Source organism: Oryctolagus cuniculus, chromosome 1 (assembly GCF_051225735.1).
Source record: "Oryctolagus cuniculus isolate XC-2025 breed Fujian yellow rabbit chromosome 1, ASM5122573v1, whole genome shotgun sequence".
NCBI lineage: Eukaryota > Metazoa > Chordata > Mammalia > Lagomorpha > Leporidae > Oryctolagus > Oryctolagus cuniculus.
Window position 1 is genome coordinate 53,091,700 of NC_142867.1, and position 12,173 is coordinate 53,103,872.

The window sequence follows — 12,173 nt, forward strand, 5'->3', positions numbered from 1 at the left end:
AACACCTCTATTTGCAGAAGACAAACCTGAAGGAATTCACAAAAATTCTATCAGAATTAATAGGTAAGTTCAGCGAGGCTGAAGGATATCAGATCAATGTACAAAAATTAACTGTATTCCTACATATTTGTAATAAATTATCTGATATGAAATTAAGAGAAGAATTTCACCTCTAACAGCATTGAAATACTCAGGAAAAAGTTTAACAAGAGAAGTATAAAACTCATACCTGGAAAATAAAAAAGATTGTTGAAAAAGATTAAGGAAGACCCAAATAAATGTCAAGACATCTCACGCCCATGGTTTGGAAGACTCAATGTTAGGATGCCATTACTCCCCAAACTGACCTACAGATTCAATGCAATCTCTACCAACATCCCAGCTGACTTACTTTTAGAAGTTCACGAGCTGATCCTAAAACTCACATGAAAATTCAAGGACACAAAATAAACAAAGCAATCTTGAAAAAGAGGAATAAAATTAGAGGAAGCAGTATTCTCAATTTCAAAACGCCATAAAACTACAGCAATCGAGAAAATGCAGTATTAGCATAAAGATAGGCATGTAGGCCCATGGAATAGAATTAGAATCCCAAAATAAGAGTACCAAGATAACTCATTGGAGGAAAGAATTGTTTTTTCACCAAGGGTGCTGGCGCACTGGATATGCAAAAGAGTGCAACCGAGGCCCTATCTCAGTCTACAAAAGGTCTTGTGGTGAGAGGAGGTATGTCAAGTTTAAGGAACCACAAAGCCAATACTGCTAGGATGCAGAGGTTAAGGGCAAGGGATGGTTCAAGAGAGATATGAAGGAATGGCCAAGGTCTGGAACAGATGATGCAACACATGTAAAAGTGAAAGTTTTCTATGATATGGAGAGACATTTTCTGGAAATGTAGAATGGATGTAAGGGTCCTAGAAACATGTCCTACTGCTGGGGCTCAAATCCCGATTCTACTTATTAGCTATTTGGTCTAGGCACTCATTAACTTCTCAGCAACTCAGCTTCTTTATCTGAAAATGATGGTATACTGGTGGTACTTTAGTTTGCAGGCTTGTTGTTAAGATTAAATGAGGAGGCGGGTGCTGTGGCATAGTGGGTAAAGCCGCCCCCTGCAATGTCAGCATCCCATATGGGTGCTGGTTCGAGTCCCGGCTGCTCCACTTCTGATCCAGCTCTCTGCTTTGGCCTGAGGAGGCAGTGGAAGATGGTCCAAGTGCTTGGGCCCCTGCACTGGCATGGGAGACCTAGAAGCTCCTGGCTCCTGGCTTCAGATCAGCCCAGCTCCAGCTGCTGCAGCCATTTGGGGAGTGAACCAGTGGATAAAAGACCCCTCCCCCCCTTCTCTCTCCCTCTCTCCTTCTCTGCCTCTAACTCTTTCAAATAAATAATCTTTTAAAAAATTAAATGTGTAAGTTGCCCCCCAAAGAACTAGATACATACTCTTATAATTATGGAAATATTTGGTGTCATTTCTTGGTACAGTTTCAACTTACTATAATTTCTGACAGTTATTAGCAGCATGATTAATGCTAGCTGTTAGTATTATTTCAATGCAATCCTATCTTTGGGTGAGGGAGGAGACACAGAGAAGTTTCTGCATGTGGGCAGAATCCTGGAGGGTCATAGTAAGAGTTACCCAGCACTCAAATTCTGTGTGGGCTGTTGACACACTGGCCAAATGGCCAGTTTATCTTGTGCTCCACCTGCAAGCACCACTGCACTGGGTGGGCATAGAGGGCACAGCATAAGTAGGAATTTGTAATTCTCTAACCAGGAGAAGCTGCCCTCCTAGAGGGAGGAATTAGCCAATCTCCTCCCCGGCCCCCACCACCAGCTCTGGGGTCTCATTCCCTCTAGCCTGACCTCAGCTCTGGGCTTCAAATCTGGTTTTCCCAACACAGCAGGCAGCAGCTGTGCTGGACTTCCTGTCCTGTGACACTCCCTGGCACAAGACCACTCCCAGCTGAGAGTCACCATCTGGGGGACAGGCCTGTTCAAACGACCTTCTACCCATCAGAGGCCAGGTACTGTTTTGCTTTGTTAATTGCCTATCAAGCTGTCACCTAGAGCTTAGTGAAGGGTATGAACATACCCATAAATTATCCAGTATTCAAAGGCAATTTTGATATTCCTATTGGGAGCCGTTTTATGCTCAAATGAGCGTGCGGTATTCTGCAAAGGTAAGCAATCCAGGGAGCTGTTAATCATTTGAACCTCGGGTGTCTGAATGGCTGCAGACAGCAATTGATAGGCACCAGGGGTGGTTCAACATGGGACATGAATGTGTACTTGCTGCTGGAGGACCCGCTTGGGAAATATTTTTCAAAACTGGAGTAACTCACTGCATTGTTTCACAATTCACAAGTGGCTTGCTGTGACAGCAACAGGGTTCTGTGGGAAACCTGGAGATCTCTGTGTCGCTGATAGGATGCTGAAGGTTAGCGTGGTGGCAGGAGGGCCACTCGGAGTCACAGCCACAGAGGGAGCCTTCAGAAGCCATGAGGAAATGCTTCCAGGCTGTGGGAGAAGGGGACATTCCATGTCAGTTCCGCCTCTTCCTCCCCCTCCTCCTGCTTTCTCTATTCTTTCTCTATTGCAGCCTGCTCTGCTGACGATTCTAACCAGACTCAATCATGTCCCAGATTCTGGGCCAATCTCAACAGGCAAAGTCAAGGCCGCTCATTCATTCAGCTTTCTTTGCTTCCATCTGTCAGCACACACACGATGACAGGCATTGTTCCAGGCATGAAGGCCTGGTACCTCCCTCAGCTCACTGCTGAGGGCTGAAAATGGACACATAAATAATCTTAATCTCCAATTTGTTCTTCCTGGCCCAGAGTCAATTGGTCCCTGACTCTGGTTTGCTCAAAAAATTTTGCTCCATAGGCTCTCCATTCTAGTCCTATGCTACGTGTTAGCTCCCAAGTTACAGTCCACTATGGAAGAACCAAACCCCATTCTCTCCCACCCCCACATGCACACTTTGGAGTGTTCCTTTGGTATTTAGGACCAGGCAAGGTAGGCAGAGCTACACTGGTGGGGCACTGCTTACAGATGGGATCTTCTTTGGGCTTGCCCTTTCTTCTCCTCTTCGGGATATTCTCTGACCTGCTACCGACCCATTGGATGGGGTAGACCAGATGTACCCTTTCCCCTTCCCAGGAGACTGGCCTGGCAGTCTGGTCATCTACTGGCTCCCATATTTCTTTTGCATGAGACTGAGCTGTCAGAGTAGTACTAACTTGCTGATTGGGATGACTGTCACCCTTGGACCACAAGAACTAGCTGGTGGTTTTGACTTGATGTTCTACTGCCAGCCACCAGGCTTCAGCTGTGTGCAGGTGCCTGTGCTTGGGCTCTTGCCCATCCATGTTCTGATCACGGTGGTGCAGGGTGACAGGCCTCCCACACCCTGTGCACCCTCCTCAGCCTTCATACCACGTGGATGGGCAGTCCTCCAGGGGCTCCTGGCCTGCCTCCTCTGGGGGCTTTTGAGATCAGCTGTTGTACTGCAAGATTAATGAGCCTTCTGACAGATAATCTTTCCTGCCTCCAACCAATGCGGCAACTTTTGCCCCAGGGTTGGTCTTGAACTGTCCTGCACCATGGCAGGACAGGATATTGTTGTATGATGGGACTGCTCTTCTTGCTCTGCCCAGAGACCCCACCAATTTTAGTAACATCTTGGTTTTATGCTTTAATTCTGGTCCATGCAATTGGAACACAGGGGAAAAGAGAATGAAATCAAAATGATCTCAGGAAATTAAGGTTTGAGAGAGAGAAAGAGAGAGAGAGAGAATGGATTTGATAAGAAAGCAGCTGAAGAATCAAATTTGTTTTCTTTGGAGAAGAGAAGGCAAATGAGTGGTTTAATCCTCGCCTTCATGTTCAGGCAATGATTTTATGCAGGGGAAATAAACAAATTATTCTTTATGTCTGCAAAGTGTAAAGACAAAGCGGACCTTCCAAATCATATGTTCCCCCTTCACTGACTAGCGTTTTGCTGTCTCAGAGTTGAAGGAAATTAGCAGAAATTTATATGAAAAAATAAATTATATTTAATCCTTGGGGAATTCCCAGCTCACTCCAGCCAAAATTCCACATGCCATGCTCTGGGCACACCAGATTCCCACCGTGCCCAAAGATGCCTTCTTCCTTTACCCACAGCATGTTTTTTCCCTAGACTGGGCTTCTCCGTGGCAGTTGAGGATCCTGTTGCTCCGTTAACGTGGCTTCCCAAGGCAGTACAGGACAATGAAGACAAGTAGGTCACCTGTCGAGGGTCTTGCAGGTGGAAAGGATGCGTTTGGTGGTCGGTTTATTGGATATGGTGGTGACTGGGAGGACTCAGGGGAGGCTCCCAAGCTCCTTTCTTGGACAACGTTCAGTGGGAGCATATTTGTTTCCTGGGACTGCAGTAACAGTGCTACAAACGGGTGGCTCAGGTCAGCAGGGACTCACTGCAGCATAGCTCTGAAGGCCAGAAGTGTCAACTCAAGGTGCCAGCAGGGCCGTGCACCTTCTGAAGGTGCCAGGGAAGGATCTGTTGGAGGCCTCTCATCTAGCTTTCAATTCAGTCCACCAAGACAAGTAGCTCAAGCAATAAAACTGGTTTGGTTAAAGAGAGGACACCTTGAATTTGGGGGCAGGCTAAGTGTGAGGGTGGAGGGACTGTGGAAAGCCCTTGAGATGTCTACAAAACTATTTAATATTGTATTAGCTTTCTGTTACTATAACAAAATATTCAAAGCAACCCACTTATGAAGAAAAGAGGCTTAACTCATACTTCTAAGGGTTCCAGGGTCCACATCTAGTGATAGATTTCTTGTTGGCAGAGCCCTGAGGGCACCACACAGCAAGACACAGGGAACAGGTATGTGTGCCTATCTGGTCTCTCTCCCTCCCCTTACAAAGTCACCAGGATTCAACCTCAAGGGCTCCATCTTAATGACTTTATCTGATCCTGAGCACTTACTTCCCAAAGCCTCCCCTCTAAACACCATGATCAGAGTGTTTCCATCTTCTCAATTTGATTCACATCAGACTTTGGGGGTTCAACTCTTGAATGAGATAAGGGAACACAAACTGTATTCAAACCATAGTAGATATAGCAGAGAGTTTAGGTATGGATGGGCTGGGATTTGAGAGCCTTCAGCATTTATGGTGGCTTTTTCTAAAAAAAAAGGGTGGATTTCAGTGACTCTTTGGGATAGGCCAGATCAATTCATTTTTGCAACCCCAGCACCTGGCCACACCCCAGTCCCTGCTGTAAATGTTCAAAGAATAACTGCCAGTTGAGATGAAAAGGTTTCTTCAGCTTGTCATTAGTTTGAGATAAGACGGCTTTGCATGGGCGATTGCTCACCCTCCTCTGGCTCTGAGACACGAAGGGAGTGTTCTCTGCAGGAATGAGAAACAAGCATCCTGAAGGTTTCACTCTTCATTCTCCTGGAGTCTAACTTAGTAAATCTGTCCAAAGCCTCCCACTCATACGCCCCAGGGAAAGCCAGGAGGTCAGGGGTGAGGGATCCTAGGGTTGTGCCCGTCTGCTGACTTGTAAGAACACGAACAGAGGAAAGGCGTAGGAGTGGGGCTGTATCTGCGGCCACGTCTCAGCGAATCTTCATCTTCGCCATCAGCCCGATACACTAGATGGTAATGAAGTTTCCAAATAAAACCTTGTCTATGTCACCTCCTGTGCCCCTCCATAGCCTGGGACTGGGGGTAATCTGATCTTGGGGTATCGGGGTAGGGGAGCTTCTGCCACCTGGCTGCGCTGGGGCACTGCTATGGGGGCGGGGGAGGGCCGTGGGGTGGTGTGATCATCTGCTGGGCAGTGGATCCAGCCCTCCTTTGTGCCTGTTGCCTGGTGACACCCAGGGGCCCCTCTCAGAGCCACCCTCCAGTTTGCCATTGGTCCACTGGTGCTGTTTGTTGACAATAGACACTTCCCTGGCTCTGGGTTATGAAAGAGACCTCGGGAGCTTGGGTTTCAAGCTGCAGGGCCAGTCCAAGTGCATTTCCTTAACTCTTTATGTCCCCTGCCAGGAAGGCGCCGCTGTAGCTGCTAGGGCCCAGAGCGTGTGCCCACCCCAGCCCGTAGCGCGACTCTTCCCTGCTTCATGGGGTGCAGCTGGGTGAGGGCTGTCTTCTCTGCTGGAGAGACAAAGCCTTCTTCCCTTCTCACCTCTGCCTGGGTCTTCTTGTAAGCCAGTTGAAGCAGACAGACTCTGTGAGCAAAGGAAGCCGTCCAAGCTGAGCTGGGAAGGCAGTCACATCAGCAAGCGAACGGTGTGTCTTGTCAAGGCTACGTTCTGAAACGCCTGCAGTATCAAAACCTCTTCTTGGGATGCCCAGTTCTGTGGGGAAATGAGCTAACTCTCCCTGGATGGGGGCCAGGGCCAGGCAGGAGAAGAGAGGACTGGGGGACAGCCCAGGGGACTGCAGGGAGGAAAATGAGACAGAAACGGGGTCCTGGAGGTCCCCAAGGTTGGATCCTGCTGGCCCAGTAAGTACATCCATGGCCCATCACTGTGGCACCATTTATGCAGCCCTGTTCTCTGCTTGGGTGAGCACTGGCATGTGGGCTCTTGAGGCAGCCCCCACACCCTCCCCACTTCCTGCCTCCTCCCTCCCTCCTGCTGCCCCTTGCAGTCAACTTCTATAACCCTAGCCTAAGCTCCAAGAGAAGTCCTCAAGAGAATTTCCAGACAGGAAGTATTGGGGTTTCTGAACCGTGTCCTAAGGGTGAACAAAGCTATTTCGATAGCAGCCAGCACCCCACAGCAAGTAGCATTTGAAGCTGGACTAGAAGTGTCGGGATCCCATAACCAGGGAGACCACGCACTTCGGGTCCTGGCAATCCACTTCAGCTGGAGCCCGCAGAGCCCAGCTATCCTGGAGAGCACCTCGTGCCAGATGTGAGGAAAAGGTCCTCTCTCCAACAGGGCTGTGGAGTCCTACTTAGACAGCATGGTTTCATTTTCTCAGTCACCTTTCTGCCTGCAGCAGTTGTCTTCAGAACTTCGAGTGTGACTCTCTTCTTGCATGGGCCATCTGAGGGACAGGAGCCATCATGCCCGTGCAGGTGTGACATGTCTGCACAGAGCACAATGGCATTTTGTCACCATCGGTTTCCTCATCCATTTGGACTAAGAATCAGTTGGAAATGTTGGGTACAGCTAGGTTTTACTTCTGTCTCGTTTTTTCTTTTGTTTCTAGAAAGAGGAGATGTGCTAATTCGAGTGCAATTACTTTCAAGCACTTTATACATTTCGAGTTTTGCTTGCAAGAATGAAGTATTGGGATAATAAATGCGATACAATTCACTCCCATATTAAAAGTGGACAAGTGGATTCCACAGTGCATGGACCAGTGACCTTGAAACAAATTCTAGAAAGATTCGGAAACAAAATCTTTGAGAGAGCATGAGTCTCCTGGGCTGCCGTGACAAAGTACCCCAAACTGGTGCCTTAACCACAGAAATGCATTGTCTCATGGTGTTCTAGCGGGCAGTCTGAGCTTGGGTGTCAGCTGGTTCTTTTGGGGGCTCCGGGGGGAATTTGTTCTGTGCATCTGGTGGTTTGCTGCACTCCTTTGTGCTGGCTTGTGAAACACCACCCTGCTCTCTGCCCCCTCCCCGTGTACATATCTCCGTGTTACTTTCCCCTTTTCATAAGGACACCAGTTATATTGGATTAGGGGCCCACCCTACTCCAGTATGACCTCATCTTAATGACTGTCATCTGCAATGACCTTATTTCCAAATAAGGCACTGGGGTTTATGACAGCAACACAGAGTCTCAGGGCAGCACAACCATAACGAAGGGCTTCTGAGCGTTGAGCATAACAATCATTCGTTTCTAGAAAACAGTGTGTGTTCACTGGTAACAAATCGTGCCAGTCTAACCAGATTTCCTGCTGTCACAGGGTTAAAGATGAGTAACCAGATTACCCGATAGATGGGTAGGGCCCACAGCACCGCCCCCTGCAGCCACCCCAAAGAGTGATGGATATGGGCCTCCCTACCTGTGAGGTCTGATTTCTCATCTGTTCCAGGGTCTCTAAAACCCAGAAGTGAAACACTTTGGTGAGGAAATGAACCCTCAAGCGGCTTCAACATTTTCCCTGGTGGTCAAGGAGCTGTCATAGTTACTATCACGGCAACCATTGTACATGCAGGCAGGCTAGTCTCAGAATCTTCTAGAATGAAACCTCCAAAGCTGGGAAAACAATCTCCTATCGTTTCCCTGTCATCATTCCACTTCCTTTTTATTTCCAAGCCTCATTTGCACCTCTTCCCACAGCGTCTGTCTGTGTTGGCCAGGAATAACAGTGCAGAGGAGTGTGGGTGGCAGGGCCCTAACACCAAGCTTGGGCCTCCATTTCCCGCCATTGTTCCCTCTGTCAGGTGTGGGCTGTCCCGGGGGAAGTTTTTCCAGATCAAAATGGCCTGGTTGTCTGCCAGCGATTCGGGCAGGTTCACAGCCCCAGAGCTCCTGATGGGCAAGAGTGATTCAGATGCAGACCCTGCTTTATCTCCCACGCTTATCACTTATCCTCAGCTGCTAGGAGACAGACAATGGGCACAGAGAGGCATTTTGGCTGAGGCAGGCCTTCGGTGGCCCCAAGGGGTTCTAGAAGCTTCCAAACAACCTGTGCAGGCAGTCTCACCAGGTCACTGTGGGTAGAGATTTCATTTCCCAGAGACCTTTCCATTCTGTGCTAAAGGAGCATGGATTCAATGCGTTCCCTTGGGAAGACAGCATTTCCTTGGGGCCAGAAGAACACAAATGGTTCCCTCTGCATCTGTGACTTCATCCCTTCTTCGAAGCTGCTGTTTCAATTCGCGTTGAAGTGCTCAGGGTTCATGGGCTCCAAAGGGCCGTTCAGAAGATTGCTTCCCACTCTGACCACTTTATTAAAGTAACTCTGATGCTGAAAGTGCTGAAATCCGAATAAGCCCTGGGTTGTACCGAAGCCAGTATCCTAGCCGTGATACACGTGCTATGGTTTGCTGATGTGGTTTCATTGCTGACACTGGGCAAGGCTTGTTTTTTTTTCTTTTTTTTTTTTTTTTTTTTTTTTTTTTTTTACGATTTCTTATGAATCTGTAATTCTTTTAAAGAAAAGTGTTTTTTTTAAAGTCATCTGGAGGGTTCCCCAAAAGCCAGTCAACATGCCTTGCCATTGGAAAAGCCACATAGTGTTATAGCTGGGAGCACAGGCTTTGTGCCAGACAGATCTCAATTCAAACGCAAGCCTCACCACCTACAAGCTGTGTGACCTTGGGCGAGTTACTTAATCCCTCTGATCTTCTGATTCCTTATCTCAAAGATGAGTGTTAGTGTTTCCCTGATGGGGTGAGTGTGAGGACTAATGAAGTAAGTCAGGAAAGCATTTAACAGTGTGGATGGCAGGTACTTAATAAATATCCCTCTAACATTGTCATCTGTTAACAGGAGAGCCGATGCATATGTTTCCAACAGTGTGTCACAAGCTTAGAAAATTGTGTGTAGCTGAAAGAATTTTATTGATATTGAGAGGCAGAGACAGAGCTCTCATTCACCGATTACTCCCCAGATGCTTACCACGCCCAGGTCTAGGTCAGGCCCAAACTGGGAGCTGGGAAATCAATCTGTCTTTATGTGGGAGGCGGGAACCCACTTACTTGAGCCATTACTGCTGCCTCCTAGGGTCTGCATTGGCAGGAACCTGGAGTTAGGAGCCAGAGCCAGGAATTGAATCCAGGAACCCCAACGTGGGACATAACGTCTTAACCACTAGGCTACAGGCCTGCTCCCTGAAAGAATTTTCCAGCAGCCTGAACGAGTCAGGAGGTTCACACCAGAGTCGAATGTGAGTTGAATGTCCATGGAAGAACTGCTGGAATTCTGTCCTATGTTTTTCCCTAAAAATTTTCCAAATTCCTGTTTCATAATGTGGAATTACATGAAACATGACAGTAGACGCAACATTCTATTTCCACTGCAAATGAGAATTGACTCAAGTCTACAATCCAGGTGCCTGGGCCAGGGGTGGGGTAGGAAACAGCAAAGGTGGGAAGGGGAGGAGCCCTGTCACCTCCTGACTGGTGGGTAAGAGCTACTGGAAGGAAACATATTTTTGGTGACATTTCCGAGGTTCCTGCACTCCAGGGAGAGAAGGGCCACCCTGTTCAGGGAAAGCCTCTTGGCCACCATCCCCGCCTCCTGGAGGTTAGGTCCTGAGGCCAGCTCTCGTCACGCCCTTTCTCGTCCTCCTCTCCCTCCCCAGCCCTATGGCCCAGACATCCTGGTTAGTCATCATCGCTCAGACACCATCTGCACTTCTCCAACCAGGTTGTCCATCACCCCTGGAAAGCCCCTCCCTCCACCCACGCCCTCACTGCCACTCCCCTCTGCCTGTCCTACTCCACTCACTTTTCAAGTCTTCCATCAAATGCTTTATTTCCTTCAGCACCATCCAGAGCTCATCTCTCCTCCACTGATCTCACAGCCTTTACTACAGCAATCCAGTGGAGGCCTACTGTGTTCTGGGGGTCACATTCTGCACTGGGCTCAGGCCATGCCAGGGTGGACATCAGAGTTGGGTGTGCCCCTATTGGATGGAGTGGGGGACAAGCACTGAAAAACAGTCCCAACAGTAACTCTACATTAGCAAACAGTGACAAGTGCTCTATAGGATCAGGGGATAAAGAACTGTGATGCGTGTGCCAAAGGAAGACCAGGAAAAAATGTCTGTCTGAGGGGTGAACCTTATTACGGGCGGGAATTGATGGCTCCATGGGGCTTGTCTTGTGGCTGGAGCTGTGAAGACAGAGCAAGTGTCAGAGGCCATGGGAGCGTAGCTGGAGGTCCAACAACAGTGGGCCGTGAGGTCACAGTAGGCATTTTGAGTTTTTTACCCAAATGTAATATAAACCATTAAAGGCTTTTAGATAAATAAGTAGTGTGGTTTAATACAGAATTTTAAATACGTCTCTGGCTGCTTTTTAAAAGCAGAAATCGGAGTAAAAAGAGGGCTACTGAGGAGGGACTGCAGGGTCCCATGGGAGTGGTGGCCATGGCAATGGGGAGAAGAGGAGAAATCCATCTGTTGTGAAAAGCTGGAAGTTTTTTGGCTGCAGAAAGTGAGGGAGAAGTAGATGTTAAAAGTCACTCCCAGCAGAGTGTGTTCGGCTGAATGGCTAAGACCCCAGGTAAGACGCCACATCCCACGTTGGAATACTGTGTTCAGTTCCTCACTCCAGCCAGCTTCCTGCTAATGCAGACCCTGGGAGGCAGCAGGTGAGGGCCCAAGGAGCTGGGATTCTGCCACCCATGTGGGAGAGCTGCATTGAGTCCCCGGCTCCTGCCTGTGGCCCTGGCTCAACTTCAGTCATTGTAAGCATTTAGGGGATGAAATGATGAATAGAAGCTCTGTCTCTGTGCCTCTAAAATAAATGATCTTTAAAAAAAATTACTCCCCAGTGAATGGCTTGATCACCTGGGTGACTTACAATGCCACCCATGAGGGGAATCCTGCCAGAAGGACAGCAGGTGTAGGAAGAAATGTCCAAGGTGCCATTTCACAGGTGCAGATGTCAGGTAGGCATCAATCCAAGTCCAGAGAGGGGTCAGGGCTGGAGAAACACACTTCAGAAGCCACCAAATGTGGCTTTCAGCCATGTGGGTAAGCGAGATTGCCTTGAACCACAGTGTCAAAGGGAAGACAAGGGTTAAGGAGAGGAAGAGAGCGCATTCGGGACAGGGATCCCAAGAACCTACATTTCTGCCTTGTATCAGGACTTCCTGTCCCCTGAGGGCAGGAACCACGTCTTAAACCAATTTGCAGCCTGGTTTTGCTCTCCTAGGGTTACATAATTTGAAGTTAAAGACTTTGCTGGGTTCTGAAGTAAGGTTGTGAATGATAATATAAATTCGTTCATGGTTGACTGAGCATCTCCTGTGCACCGGGCACTGTGGTAGAAAATGAGGATAGCCTCCAAGTAAGACACAATCTCTAGGGCTGGCATTGTGGCTCAGCAGGTTAAGCGGCTGCCTGCGACACCAGCATCTCATGTGGGCACTGGTTCGAGCCCTGGCTGCTCCACTTCCAATGCAGCTCCCCCTCTCCCCCTCTTCCCCCTCTCCCTCCCTCTCCCTCTCCCTCTCTCCTGGCTGCTCCAC

General features: G+C 48.5%; 1 long non-coding RNA gene across 3 annotated transcripts in view; it reads right to left on the reverse strand.

The window, feature by feature from the left end:
• The window catches only part of LOC149128398 (uncharacterized), a 76,493-nt gene that overhangs the window by 25,647 nt on the left and 38,673 nt on the right, over positions 1-12,173 (reverse strand). For 2 of the 3 annotated variants that reach the window (XR_016212754.1, XR_016212744.1), the window contains exon 3: positions 2,262-2,520. The exons of the other annotated variant lie outside the window; for it this stretch is intronic. This is a non-coding gene — a long non-coding RNA (uncharacterized LOC149128398). Of the gene's footprint in view, positions 1-2,261; positions 2,521-12,173 lie in introns of those variants that run through there. 3 annotated transcript variants of the gene reach the window in all.